At 33.4% G+C, this 15,532-nt stretch overlaps 1 long non-coding RNA gene across 1 annotated transcript; it reads left to right on the top strand.

The window, feature by feature from the left end:
- The first annotated feature begins 231 nt into the window (after positions 1 to 231).
- LOC143258196 (uncharacterized) lies at positions 232 to 14,489 on the top strand. The gene is made up of 3 exons (XR_013032183.1): positions 232 to 545; positions 4,786 to 4,917; positions 14,193 to 14,489. It is a non-coding gene; the product is annotated as an uncharacterized LOC143258196 (long non-coding RNA).
- The last annotated feature ends 1,043 nt before the right edge of the window (positions 14,490 to 15,532 follow it).

Below are 15,532 nucleotides of genomic sequence, written 5' to 3'. Positions count from 1 at the left end.
GCTCCGATTACGCAGCTCTTGTTGTTGAAGGGGCTTTCAGAAGCTAGTCTTCATAAAGCTTCTACATTGGAAGAAAAATGGATAGAACACGTGCTGTCAAAGGGGAATTAATAGAGTACAAATTCTTCTTCGCCCACTTCCTTCTTTAAAGTCAAAATGAAAAACCTGTTTACCATTTCTAGCGTAATCCACAGGGATAAAACCGGAAGTATGAGTGTAGAATTGTTGGTGCAGAGCAGTAATCTCCCAGTTTGTTTATTCAAAGACGAGAACGCTTAGGCTCGAAACCACAGGTAGAAGTAGGCGGCGCTATACAGAAAGGAGAAAAGCACTTTCAATGCTTTATGGTGTCAGATGTGAGATCGGGAAGATTTAGGACAAGTAAGCTCCAAACCGAAGTCCTTTAAACATAAACCCAGCTAACTTGGTTGTCTGTGTTCCGAAATCGATTTGTGATGCTAGTTGAAAAGGAGGCTCACAGTTTGATAGTGAACTATGTCATCCTTATCGTCCTGCTTTTCATCTTGTGGTTGTTGTACGTTGGGGTAAGTACTTAATGTCATTAGTCAGCACTGAACTATGCCAACCTGTAGTTGTTGTACGTTGGGATTAGTGTTTAATGTCATTAGTCAGTAGTGAACTATGTCATCCTGCGGTTGTTGTACGTTGGGGTAAGAGTTTATTCTCATTAGTGAGTAGTGAACTATGCTAACCTGTAGTTGTTATACGTTGGGGTAAGTGTTTATTATCATTAACCAGCAGTGAACTGTCATCCTGTGGTTGTTGTACGTTGGGGTAAGTGTTTAGTGTCATTAGTCAGTAGTGAACTATGTCATCCCGTGGTTGTTGTACGTTGGGGTAAGTGTTTAGTGTCATTAGTCAGTAGTGAACTATGTCATCCCGTGGTTGTTGTACGTTGGGGTAAGTGTTTAGTGTCATTAGTCAGTAGTGAACTATGTCATCCCGTGGTTGTTGTACGTTGGGGTAAGTGTTTAGTGTCATTAGTCAATAGTGAACTATGTTATCCTGTGGTTGTTGTACTTTGGAGTAAGTGTTTATTATCATTAACCAGTAGGAAACTATGCCATCCTGTGGTTGTTGTACGTTGGGGTAAGTGTTTATTGTCGTTAGTCAGTAGTGAACTATGTCATCCTGTGGTTGTTGTACGTTGGGGTAAGTGTTTATTGTCGTTAGTCAGTAGTGAACTATGTCATCCTGTGGTTGTTGTACGTTGGGGTAAGTGTTTATTGTCATTAACCAGCAGTGAACTGTCATCCTGTAGTTGTTGTACGTTGGGATAAGTGTTTAATGTCATTAGTCAGTAGTGAACTATGCCATCCTGTGATTGTTATACGTTGGGGAGTTTGTTATCATTAACCAGCAGTGAACTATCATCCTGTGGTTGTTGTACGTTGGGGTAAGTGTTTATTGTCATCAACCAGTAGTGAAATATGTCATCCTGTGGTTGTTGTACGTTGGGGTAAGTGTTTGTTATCATTAACCAGCAGTGAACTGTCATCTTGTGGTTGTTGTACGTTGGGGTAAGTGTTTATTGTCATTAGTCAGTAGTGAACTATGCCATCCTGTGGTTGTTGTACGTTGGGGTAAGTGTTTAATGTCAGTAGTGAACTATGTCATCCTGTGATTGTTATACGTTGGGCTGTTTGTTGCCATTATCCAGCAGCGAACTGCCATCCTGTGGTTGTTGTACGTTGAGTTAAGTGTTTATTGTCATCAACCAGCAATGAAATATGTCATCCTGTGGTTGTTGTATGTTGGGGTAAGTGTTTGTTATCATTAACCAGCAGTGAACTGTCATCTTGTGGTTGTTGTACGTTGGTGTAAGTGTTTATTGTCATTAGTCAGTAGTGAACTATGTCATCCTGTGGTTGTCGAACGTTGGGGTAAGTGTTTATTGTCATTAGTCAGTAGTGAACTATGTCATCCTGTGGTTGTTGTACGTTGGGGTGTTTATTTACATTTCTCAAGTAATGTGATGCTCTTACACAATTAACCCATCACTGCGGCTGGTACATAAATCAAAAGAAGTCAGAGAAGCCTTTACGACATCATCCCGTTGCCATGGGAACAAGCAATGTGAAAAAAATCCAGCTTATCTTACGGATTTATTAGATTTTATTCACTCTGGCGAGTTGACGCAATAAAAAGAAGAAAATAATCAGAGGGCATACATGTACGAGTCGTAGTGATGGGTTAATAAATAAGAAAAATAGATTTTGGACTCTGTTTTTAATTTAGAATGCTTTTTTTTGTTCCTTTGAGAAATAACTTATGTAATGTATTTCAAGCCTCATGTTCTTCAGAAAATGTGAAATAGAAAAGTGTAGATAGGGAAATAAAAAGTTAAACATTTGTTTCAGTGCGTGTATTTAATATAAATTCGTGTCCCTTTGTTGGCTCGAGGGTAGAATCTATCACAGTTGCTTCTAACCCTAGAAACTATATTTTGATATCCGTGATGGGAAGAACACGAATGGCCCTTCGTGTAGCTTTGTAAGTAAACAAATAATTGATTAATGGTTTGAAAACATATAACCCTAAAATTCGGAGAGATCAATCCCAGTGGTTAGTACAGTGCAAATTATCCTTTTAGAGAGTTCTTTTTTTTCATACGCAGACTTGAAGTATTTTAAAGTAGGGTAAAATTTGCTTCGTACAAAACAATCTTGTAGTCTTTCATAGAGAAGTAATATTGCAGCTATTCTGATTAAAATATTTGCTTGAGAATGTGGAAGATAAAATGTCTTAACGAAGTATTATTATAATAACGCAGAAGACAGTCACAATCTATATTATTCCGCCTACACCTGGGCTTATCTTATAGTTCTTGTACATCTCTCAAATACGCCAAGCCTTAATTTACAACAATATTTATTCAACCATTGTAGAAGCCTGTGTCCTACACATACCAATCAAACGCTATTTTTATTAACCCTTACTAGGTTAGCGGTAAATCTGAAAACTTATGACGCTAAAAATAAGGTTTCAATACCCGTGAAGATCCCAGCGCTGATAGCCTATTGTGTAGCTTTGCGCTTAAGAACAAAGAAAATTAATCGCCGGAAGCTGGTGAAGCAAAGAAATCAACAGGCCTAGTGATAGTGATAAAAATCACACTGGCCAATACATGCTACTTTCTTCACATTTAAATACCTATAAGTTGAAATCCATAACGGACAAATTGAAAATAACAGCAAAAAAAATATCCTTAAGTAATTAAAAATACGTTTTTTTATAATTTTATATCTGTCAAAGTTTTTATTTTTTCTAACCTTACCTAAGCTCTGGAAATAAAATGGAGGGGGGTTGCAAAGCTGGAAATTGAATCAAGTGCACAGACTGACACTAGAGGTGACTGTGTAGCAGTTTAGACCTTTTTTGATGAAATTAGGGCTAATATATGATTAAAATTAGACAAAAAACCACCAAAAACCCAGCAAAACTGAAGTGAAAATAAACAGTTTAGTTACGACCTTATGTGAGCTGTTCTTGTGTTCCTTAAACTATTTGCATTTTTCCACTTTTTATCCTTAGCACCAAATTCATTTTTAAAAAAATTAGCTGTTCGGAATGCGTCATTATTTTGGACCAAAAACTCAATTAAAGTTGAGGTAATTGTGAGCTTATCGAAATTTATAGAATGGTGCTATCCCTACTGTTCCATCATCTGTGTCAGGCGACGGAAAAATGCAAAAAGTAAAAAAAAAAAAAAAAACATTCTGTGACATTATCATCACTGCGCGAGATTACATTCTACCTTTAAACAAGGTAGAAAAAGATATGACGAATTCAAAATGTGGAAAACCTTGGATTAATGACAGAGCCTGGGTTAACAAGAACACGTTGTTGACGGAATTAAAACGCATCAAAACTTCTTGCTAACGAGCCAGACTAGACCATACTTGACATTAAAATTGAATATAAAAATAAAATAAGGTAATTTCGATTACTTTTCTTTACGAATCAAACTGGTTTTAAGTTGTTATTTTGCAGTAATTAAGGAAGAATGTAGTCACGTGATAATGACAATAACCTGGATTGGTTGTGATAAATACATACAGATGTCCCCTGCTGAGACTGCGGTAAGTCTCCGGATTTACAACGCTGAAATCAACGATTAGATTTCCCTCGGTGGACACAACAGATAGCCCGATGCGGCTTTGTTATAAGAAATAACATACATTCAGATACCTTCAAAGAGAGTCGAATAATTTCACACATAAGTACTTAGTTACCTTTAGAGAGTGTTGTATAAAACTACATATGGTATAGGGAGTAGTCAGAGATAACTCCAGAGACTGATGTATAAATCTACATATAATATGTGAAGTGTGTACAGATACCTTCAGGGAGTGCTTTGTGGATATATTATAGTACAGGAAATAGTTTGATACTACCAGAGGCGTTTCTAACATTTCAAACTATTCTATGCGATTTTATTACGGGACCCGTTCGTTCTAATCAGCTATAGATATTGAAATTTATAAGTTGTTTTAATTAATTTCGGGTCACGCAATATTAAGGGCCCGTCGGTGCGTTGCCCCGATTACGCTAATGTTAAATATGCCACTGCATACCACCTTATGATTAAACCTATTTAACGTAAAACTACGTCATTTCGAATAATTAGTTTTAACTAAAACTCTTTCCCCTCAAATACTGCAAGTTGCCACTATATCTGAAGCTTTAACACAAATTTTGTTTACCCTGATGTTACGTTTCATTATGTTTGAAGCTTAAACAGATGTTTTTTTATACCACCAGATGTTCTAGCTCGTCGTCCTATTCGAACATTAATCAAGGTTTTAAAAAGAAATACGATAACATAAAGATGATACCTGCTACTTTCTGTGGTTGAATGCTGTAGAGAAGAGAGATTTTGTTAATCAACATCTTGTGAGTAAAACCCTAAGATCTATTTGTCTCTTTGTTTGTGTAAATGGATATATTAGTCAATCACTTACCTATGTACAATGTGTTAACATACGTAACATGATCAAATACGCTTTTACATCATATTAGGATTTCAACTTTGCAAGATACCTGTTTATATTGTATTAATATCTATTATTCTGTCAGGTACCTGTTTACATTGTATTAATATGTATTATCCCATTAGACACCCGTTTACCTTATATTGATATAATATTTACTTGTTAGACATGTGTTTCATTACATTGTGTATTATCATGTTAGATACCCGTTTACATAATATTAAAACGTATTACGGCGTTAGGTCCCTGTTTGTATTTTATAATATGTATTGCCATGTAGATACCTATTTACATTGTATTAATATGTATTACCTTATTAAATACCTGTTTAGATTGTATTACTATGAATTACCTTATTAAATACCTATTTAAATTGCATTACTATGGATTACCTTATTAAATACCTGTTTAAATTGTATTAATATGGATTACCTTACTAAATACCTGTTTAGATTGTATTACTATGGATTACCTTATAAAAATACCTGTTTACTATAATACCTGTATTTCATATACCCTTTCTCTTAACTATGGATTACTCTACTAAAATATTTTATAAAACCCTTGTCCCTTAACAATATTTTATAAAACCTCTTGCTCCCTATAACAATATTTTATAAAACCCTCATAATACCCTTAAAACCCTTCTCCTATAACAATATTTTATAAAACCCCTTGCTCCCCTCTATCAATATTTCATAATACCCCTTGCTCTCTACTAACAATATTTTCTAACACACCCTTGATCTCTACTAAAAATATTTTATAAAACCCTTGCTCCCCTCTAACAATATTTTATAAAACCCCTTGCTCCCCTATAACAATATTTTATAAAACCCCTTGCTCCCCTCTAACAATATTTTCTATGACCCATTTACTTGTCATTACCTACTTTTGCATTAAATTCTTTATTTCGAGTCTTATTTTTGGAACTATTACTTTCATCACTATTTTCAGTAAAATCTCTTATTTTGGATTTGCTTTCACTAGAAGCGTCATCACAGTAAACTTGTTTTCATTCCGTTTCTTTCTTTCTTTTTTGATGTATCAATTTTCGTGCTTTTCCCAACAAAACGTTTCGGTTAAACTATCTTGTACACATAATTTTAAAATGTTCGGTTGCTAAGACCTTCAGTTTGGTATAATTAATAAATATTTGGTTGCTAAGATCATATTCCTGTGATGTGACAGACAAATATGTCACTTTGATAACCCTGATACTAGTAAGTCTATGCAGTTACAGTTTCTCGTGTAAAAGTATTTGCTGTTTCGTAGGAAGTAAAGGATTCGTTTATCGCTAATGAGAACATAAAGCTTAATAGGTAATCAATATGTTTCTGAAATTCGAGTTTTGATTACCAAAATATTGTTTAACCGCATTTTTTAAATAAAGTACTTACACAAACTAAGTTTTAATGTTTATTAGATTTACCAAACATTTAACTTACCTTATCGTCCAGACAGGTGTATTATACAGATGATGATGCTTAAAACTAGTTTTTGGTTCGTTAATTTCTAATATTCATGTGATAAAATATATTGTTAATTACTCTTGAAGTATTATTCATGTGATAAGATATATTGTTAATTACTCTTGAAGTATTATTCATGTGATAAGATATATTGTTAATTACTCTTGAAGTATTATTCATGTGATAAGAGATATTGTTAATTACTCTTGAAGTATTATTCATGTGATAAGAGATATTGTTAATTACTCTTGAAGTATTATTCATGTGATAAGAGATATTGTTAATTACTCTTGAAGTATTATTCATGTGATAAGATATATTGTTAATTACTCTTGAAGTATTATTCATTTGATAAGATATATTGTTAATTACTCTTGAAGTATTATTCATTTGATAAGATATATTGTTAATTACTCTTGAAGCATTATTAATGTCGTAAGGTTTATTTTTCATCTTAGGAACGAAAGCCTTTTTTTTCACATTATATTCACGAGTTGCTCAAGACCAGTGTTCAAACTATTTTGAAATAAATATTTTCTCTCTCTCTCTGGGAATAATGCGATTATCAGTTCCATCAGCATCACTATGAGAACTTGACCAACTTTGTTTACTCTTCCAAACAGGTACAATCGTTTGCTTCGTGTGTTACATGGTAAAATTCCATGTGCAGCGATAGGAAACGCTTGAGTGGGTGGAATGTATAAAATCCGGTTAAATTCAGATTTAACATACTAGAAAAACACTCGCTGTAGTTGTCATTAGTATAGTTCTCCAGCGGTCCTGTACTATTTCAGTTTTTATTTTAATATTATCAATAACTTTGCCTCTGTATTACGTGTGTTAATTTCCTAGTACATCAACCTATTATTAAACTGATGATTAGTGTACAATCACGCGAGGTTAGCGACTAGAAAGTTCGCGTGAATAATTATCGACACTTCCTTTTCATGAAAACGTGATAAAGTTAGGATTCAAATTATTTAGAAACAGGAAACTACTTGTCTCTAATTGACGGATTAAAATTGCAGGATGAAACTGGTCTTTCATTCCTTTTTTATTCGATAAATATACCTCACAATCCTTACAAGTTGCTGCTCTGTAAATATGAGTAACTCACAACAGTCTTGAGCTCCTAATGGATATGGTGATTCTAACTCCGTCTTGTCGCGAGTAACTGTACTGCTTATGTTGACTATTGTTATGAGTATAAAAGTTATTTGTATCTTTTCCTTTAGTCATGTCATTAAGCATTGGTCTTAGCAAACGTAAGATTTATAATCACCCCAAATTACTGAAATAGCCTGAAGGTGAGCTAAATTGTAATTTGAATTCAGAATTTAATTAAGTGTAAATATGTATCAAATTTATGATATTTACAAACAAGACTGATACAGTTTTCTTTCTTAATTCAAATACATTTTAATATACAGACAATAATACAATTTATAATAACGGTTATTACAAATAATGATTTATATACACAAGTTTTACAAACTTACAAACAATATTGAGTCTTCTATCTGATTCGGAATTTCTTTGTTATCCTATTGAGACTTCACAGTGAGTGAATTAATTTCGAGTTGGTATCGGTACAACTCAATCAACGGAAGCTCGCTATCTCTTCTCTGATTACATATGAGTTTTTATAGCTGAAGTTGTATAATGTATTTGTGAAAACACAAACGCCCGATATTAATACGTTGAAATTAAATGGTTTGTAATGTTCAAAATATGTAAATATTCCTTGTTAAAAATCTATAGTTTCCTAATTAATAAGCGTTATATCAGTCACAGTTATAGCTTCCGTGGTTTATAGTATACCAACTGTAGCAAACCAATAATATATGTATACTGTCTTTTGGCGTGTTGCGTTGGTTACCTTTTATAAGCAAAAGGTGATCTTCTAGAAATTTGAGCATGCACAACAATATTGACGGTCAGTAGTACTTACATACACACATTGTGCATTTTTTATTCTTATGCTCGAGAATCTTCTACAACTTTAATGAATAGGCGGAAATTTTGCAATACCAATCTATCAGTGTAAATGGAATGCATTTCTAAACATATATTTAACTGAAACAACCCCAGCTAGTACAGCGGTAAGTCTACGGATTTGCAACGTTAAAATCAGGGGTTTGATTCCCCTCGGTGGGCTCAACATATAGCCCGATGTGGCTTTGCTATAAGAAAAACATACACACACAAACTGAAACAAACATCTATATTAAAATCAATATATAACAGTAACTCCGTCACACCTCCTTCCTAGGGTAATTAAAAATTGACGTTACACAATTTTTAACTAAGACTTACATTGATAACAATACATTAAACATAACACATTGTCAAAGAATCATGACAATATATAATACAATCAATACAAATAACCTAATGATCATAAACTTATATAGCACGTGAAAGTGCATCAGCATAAATGTTATCGTTTTGGTAAATACCCAACACAGTCAATAATAACACAACTGAGGGGTTCTTCGAAAGCTGGTATAGGTTTCAAAGAAGCAACAGGAATTTTCTGGTCAAATTTTCTGACCAACTAACAGACATGACAAGTTTTACAAAACTGAGAAATATCTTGCCTAATTTTTTGACAAAAGAAATGTCTTATAATTTTGTCACATGTCTTGTTGATACCTAAATGACCTCCTATGCAGAGTTCATACGCAACTTTCTATATTTCAGAACGATATGCTTTTGGAACAACTATTTAGTTAACTATAATCCAATCCTCTGAAACAGACACATCTGGTGTGGTCTCTATTTCCATATAAACACACCATTTTTGAAAAAAAGCAACTATTTGGAAATGTTAAAGCAGTTGTTGCTGCTTTTCTACAGGCATTTGCTGAAGAAACTTTTCATAAACATTCATTCATTTATTGAGTAATAAGTAAAGTAAGAATATAGACCTTCCTAGGTAACAGTAGACCATTAACAACTCATGCAAAATAAAACACAGAACATTATATACTTGTGAACAAAGAGTCTTTGGCACGGGCTAAAGTAACATCAACCTCACTGTGTCTCCTCTGCACTGTATTGGTCATTGTCTATGCCGAATACGTTCGCTTTTCAACCTGGTGACCAGACCAAAGGTGTGTTTTGACATTGCGGTCTGGCTTTAAACTAATTTTGTCCAACGGCCATTAAAGGGTCTTCTTTATTATTGTGTAAGGGATCTTTCCTCATTTATGTGTATTCAAACTAAATCGGTTAGGGACAAGCTTTCTATGAAATTTAGATACAGACAAATCAGTTAAGGTTAGTATTTAAGTTCTGGTAGTAATTGGTCAGCTATGATTGTGCACTGTAGTTAGGATATGTCCAGTTGTCTGAGAGACCATAGCGCCTGCACAACTATCAATTAAATTATTTTAAAACGACATTTGTGTAAAACATCTACTTACAATTAAAAGAAATACAACTTCAAAATCATTACACAATGAATAGTTATTACAAACAGGGACTCGCTCTGAAAAAAAACTACATATTTCGGTATTCTATGACACCATCTTCAGGAGTAACGGTAAAGGCATGATTAGGACTTTAGATACTCACGTTATCATTTACACACCAATAACATCATGTAGGTTTAACTTATCCAGAGTTACAAAGCATCTCTTCAGAACTTTATTACTTCTAGACTTCGTTGTTTAATATATCTTTGTTTTGTTTTGGTTTTTTTTCAATTGTGTAATGATCTTAACGTTTTATTCCTTTTAATTATAAATATATGTTCCATCATTCGAGAGACCATAGTGCCTGCATAACTGTAAATTGTGTCAGGACATGTTCAGTTTCCTAAGAGAGCGGGCCCGGCATGGCCAGGTGGTTAAGGCACTCGACTCGTAATCCGAGGGCAAGGGTCGCGGCTTCGAATCCTCGTCGCACCAAAGATGCTCGCCCTTTCAGCCGTGTGGGCGTTATGCTGTGACGGTCAATCCCACTAAAAGAGTAGCTGAAGAGTTGGCGGTGGATGGTGATAACTAGCTGCCTTCCCTCTAGTCTTACACTGCTAAATTAGGGACGGCTAGCGCAGATAGCCCTCATGTAGCTTTGTGCGAAATTCAAAACAAACCAAACCAAATCTAAGAGAGCATAACTGTTAGGATATGTTCGTTATCTAAGAGAGCTCAAAGCCTGGACAAATTTCAGTTATAAGTTGTGTCAGGATATGCTCTAGAATCAAAATTAATATTTTATATGATTATTAATATGAAAGAGGTGTCATAACATGATTTTCACCACAGGATAAATAAGAATAAAGAATGTGGATTATAAATAAGGTATGCACGTGTTCTAGCGCCTGAGGTTAATTAATAATGGTTATGAATGACATAAATATTAAAAATAAAACATAGAGTTAGTCTGTCTGTGTACTCTGTGCAGGCTATAACATAACAGAGAAGACTGGAAACATTTGTCTTGCCAACTCAGTCCTTGAATATTCTGAAGGAAAAGCAAAATCAGGGGTGGGGCTAGGTCCCCTGAAACTAAGATTACCTTCCCCAGGTTAAGGGCATTCATTAATATAATTTTAAATTTGGCTTCATTATTTGTCCCATTGCCCCCCTCCAGTTAAGAAAAGCTAGAGCTCAAACTGAACAAAATACAGATGTGCTTCACTAGAGAAAAAATAAGAAATTCCCTTCTCTTCGTAACCTTCCATTAAAAAAAAAAAAAAAAAGCATTTCCGTACCCCGTTTTTCATAACTCACCCAGTGTATTTTGGTCTCTTGACCTAAATATTAAAGAAGTTCTCTTGAACAGATCAAATCTCACCGTTATTATCAACCTCTAGTGAACTCGAATTATTGGCTGATATGTATCACGTGACATAAATTATTTCAAGAGTTTGTACAAATGCAATCAAAACACGGCGAAGGTTACAAAATCCGTTTCCTCTAACAACTCCTTCTGTATAAAACAACATTATGGTCTATTTTCGTCCCCTGAACACGTGCAGCATAAGCTAGCCGATAAAAAGTAATGCCAGCAAAATCCCTAGCCATCACTCGCATTAAGCACTTATTTCACTTCTTCACGTTTCGCAATCGTTGTTTTTATTTTATCATTCTTATTTCGAATTATTTTATGGATATATTCATGAGGGTTTGATGAGACCTAAGTGTAGAGATACTGAGACTGATTACATGAACTTTATCAAGCCTCAAAAAATCTTACGAGACCTTTCTTTACAGGAACTAAGAATTTAGATGTGGTTAAGACTTACTTAAAATTAAGTCTCGTTAGACCTAACTTTGGAGGAATTAAGAATTTAGGTGTGGTTAAGACTTAGTAAATAAATTTAGTAATGTTATTAAACTTATTAAGAAGTAAGCCACACTAGACCTAACTAGAACCAAATTACAAATGTTCATCGGGTCCATCTATTCATGATACTAAGAAATCATGTAGGATGAAAAAAAATTGAAGATCTCAAAATAAGAAACTCGTTAACCCATGTAAATTAGTGCTTATGTTGTTACTATGGTTATTTAGGTGTAAATAATAACAATGTATTGAGAACTGTTTAAATCTAAACATTAACAAGGTATACAGGACTGATTAGGTGTGAACTTTAAACAATGGCGCTAGGACTGATTAAATGTAAACAGTAACTACACTTGCAGGACTGAATAAGTGTAGAGAGTTACAATGTTTCCAGGACCGTCTAGATGTGATTAGTAACATTATTTCTAGGAATAACTAAATGTAAACAGCTACCTTTAATATTTAGAATACAAAAAGATCTGGACACATTCAATATATTCAAAACAAACAAATATAGAAAAAACAGTACTGTCACAATTAATTAGGTGTAAAGTGAAACACCTTTACATTACATTACTTTTACATTACAAAATAAATTATGTGTTCAAACTGTAGTTTAACGAAATGGTATTACATTCCTCAATTATTAAGGAGACCTTCAGGAATCAGCACGAAGCCTTGCTGGCTACAACGCAGTTTTGATGTATATTGTTATAGCAATGAACAATAGAACAATCAGTGTTTGTTTCTGTATATATGTTGTCGTACCTGTGTATTCCTGGAATTTGTTATAATAACTATTATGCTAGTTTAGTTGTGGAACAGTAGCTGTATTTGTTGTTACGGCTACGTATCCCTAGGATATCATAACCTCTAATCTCGTAATAAAATGTCTATGAAACACATAACTCAGATACCGCAACTTCTAATCTCCTGATAGAATGACTATAGAACAATTGTTGTTTGTTCTCAGAATATTTAATTTCTACAATGATTACATTATCTGTTTTCACTGTTGTTCGACTATTGCTAGTGTTTTTTTTTTACTTCAGTCCATTTTTTTAGTATTTGTTTGATTTAGAATTTTGTTCAAAAGTACCTGAAGGCTATCTTCGCATAATCGTTCCTAACGTTGAATTGATAGATTAGAGGGATGGCAACTAGTTATCAGTACCACCATAAACTTTTGTCCTACCGAATAAGGAGAGCAGCATAGCCAGGTGGTTAAGACACTTGACTGAGGGTCGCGGGTTCGAATCCCCGTCACACCAAACATGCTTGTCCTTTTAGCTGTCGAGGCGTTATTATGTAACGGTCAGTCCTACTATTCGTTAGTAAAAGAATAGTCCAAAAGTTGGCGGTGGGGGGTGATGACTAACAGCCTTCCCTTTAGTCTTAAATTGCTAAAATTGGGATGGCTAACACATATAACCCTCGCGTAGCATAAAATTTAAAACAAATCAAACCGACTAATGGGACCTGACCTTAAATCTTAAAGCACATTCTTAGTCCCAAAGTGTGAAAAGCGATTTTTTTGGCAACAAGCAGCGAACCATAAAAATTCCCATATTAAAAGTGCTAGCGCTCTTATCACTAGACCCTGCCAGACCTTTCAGTTTTTTTTCACATATATGGCACAATTTGGAAACAATATTTGGTAACATAGCTCTAAATACAATAGCTTAGAAGTTGGTTTTACTCCATGTTTGTTTGTTATCCTCGTGTTGGTAGAGCTAATATAATTTTTCTCTGTTCGGGTAAACTTTCTACGTCAGACTAACAATACTGGTTTGTAGCGGTAAATGACGTAATTCCTTTACGGAATCTCCCTTTAATCTTACATTTATTTAAAGTGTGAGAGTTATGAATAGATTGTAATTGAAACCTAGGTGAATGAAGGTAGGTTTAATGGTAATTTGAGATAACATCAATTCGACTAGAATCTTTGACAGTGAGCCTAGGGTGATTTTGGCTTTTCTGGTAATGAAAATGAATAAATAAACTACTTAAAGACAGAAAAAAAAGCCTCTTGCCTTTATAGTTAATAACACCTGACCCTTCCCCTATTACCCAAACTAATTATTTGTACACTAATAAAAACACTCCTAGAAACACCACAGACTATTTTTAATTTAATATTGTTCATGCATAGTTCTTTTCTGATCTGTTTGTTAAATTTAATAAATACTAAGATGTAGTTATTTAATATATACCGAGATGTAGTTATTTAATATATACTGAAATGTAGTTATTTAATAAATACTAAGATGTAGCTATTTTATTTTGTGTTTTATTTTAGAAGTTTAAGTTTTGTTTATTTGCTGTTTTTTCTCATTAAGTTATATATATATATTGAGTTTTCCTCTAATTAAAATAGTTAATATTGACTTCGGAAGCTTTTTTTTTTCAGTTATAATTTTCTCCACACAAGAGGTTCATCTAACCCTAAAGCGCCACCTAGTTATGGAGTATTCAGCTGTCACGAAGATTCTAATCTAAATTACCTTTATTAGTAATACAACAAAAATAAAATTTTAATATAACCATCTTCCTAGAGCTATTTTTAGATTATACAATACTTTTGTGATAAAAAAGTAAAAGTTAATTATTGTTATCACATCAGAATGTGTAATATCAAAAGTTTTATAAACTACTTATTTGGTTATTAATGTGACTAAATAAAACGATGACTGATTACTTTTGTGTAAATCTCTGATGCTTATGTACAAAGTTAAAACTAACTAATTCGTCAAAACGTAATGAGATATTTCAGGAAAGAACTAACACTGAAATTACATTAACTGGATGGTAAAGAAATCCGAACCTAAACGCTTTCACCTAGACAGACAGAATAATATAAATATAAAACACATGCGTAAAATATATTGCAAAAAGTGTAACAAAATCACCAACTTGGAGAAAATGTTATTGAAGATCAAATTTTGAAAATAAAAATGACAAAATGGCGCCATCTACGTTATAAATATGACTATAATCCGCCTCTTATTGAAAATTACTTTGACTTGTTCAAATGTAAGTTGAAATTCAAAAGAAATATTATTGTCTATAAAATACTATTAAGAATTTCTACTTAACTTTCACTCAAGAATGTTCACATTAACATAACACTTGCGAATATAGGACTGTTTGGTCCTTCAAGGATTTCCTTAACCCTTTCACCTTTTAGAAAATTGAAAATTTAAATATTCTCATTTTTAAAGGAAATTATCCATTTCCTTCTTAAAATACTGTAAAATGATGGTCATAAGGCAAGCACCACATTAGAAAAGTGAAGTCTAGCCTGCCATTTTCCGAACCTAAAAATTTTTTTTTGATACTATTAACTTCAGAAACCTTTTACCCTCCCCTTCCCCTGAAAAATTAGATTTAACTTATCTCTATAAAGATAAACTTTATTCAATCTCGGGAACAATCTTTGCAACTAACCTCTGAACCATGTCCAATAAGTCATTATAGTTTTCTCAGATAATTCTAAAACCGTACATATTATTTCAAGATGTAACTACTGATTTAAGTAGAAAATAATTATCCATTTTGATTGGTAATCAGTCCTCAAAAATACAATCTCAAATTATTTTTAGAACGTTTAATAACTTTGTGTACTATGTACATAAATTTTCAAATATATAATTACACCCTTTAATAAATGTCAATGATATAATGAATCAAACCAAGTCGTTTTGTATTGTTTAGTTTGTTTTGTAGGTCACGCAAAGATACACGAAACCT

The sequence above is a fragment of the Tachypleus tridentatus genome, chromosome 7 (genome assembly GCF_004210375.1).
Source record: "Tachypleus tridentatus isolate NWPU-2018 chromosome 7, ASM421037v1, whole genome shotgun sequence".
Taxonomy (NCBI): Eukaryota; Metazoa; Arthropoda; class Merostomata; order Xiphosura; family Limulidae; genus Tachypleus; species Tachypleus tridentatus.
Note: the sequence above shows the minus strand (reverse complement) of the source record. Positions and strands in the feature narration are given on the sequence as shown.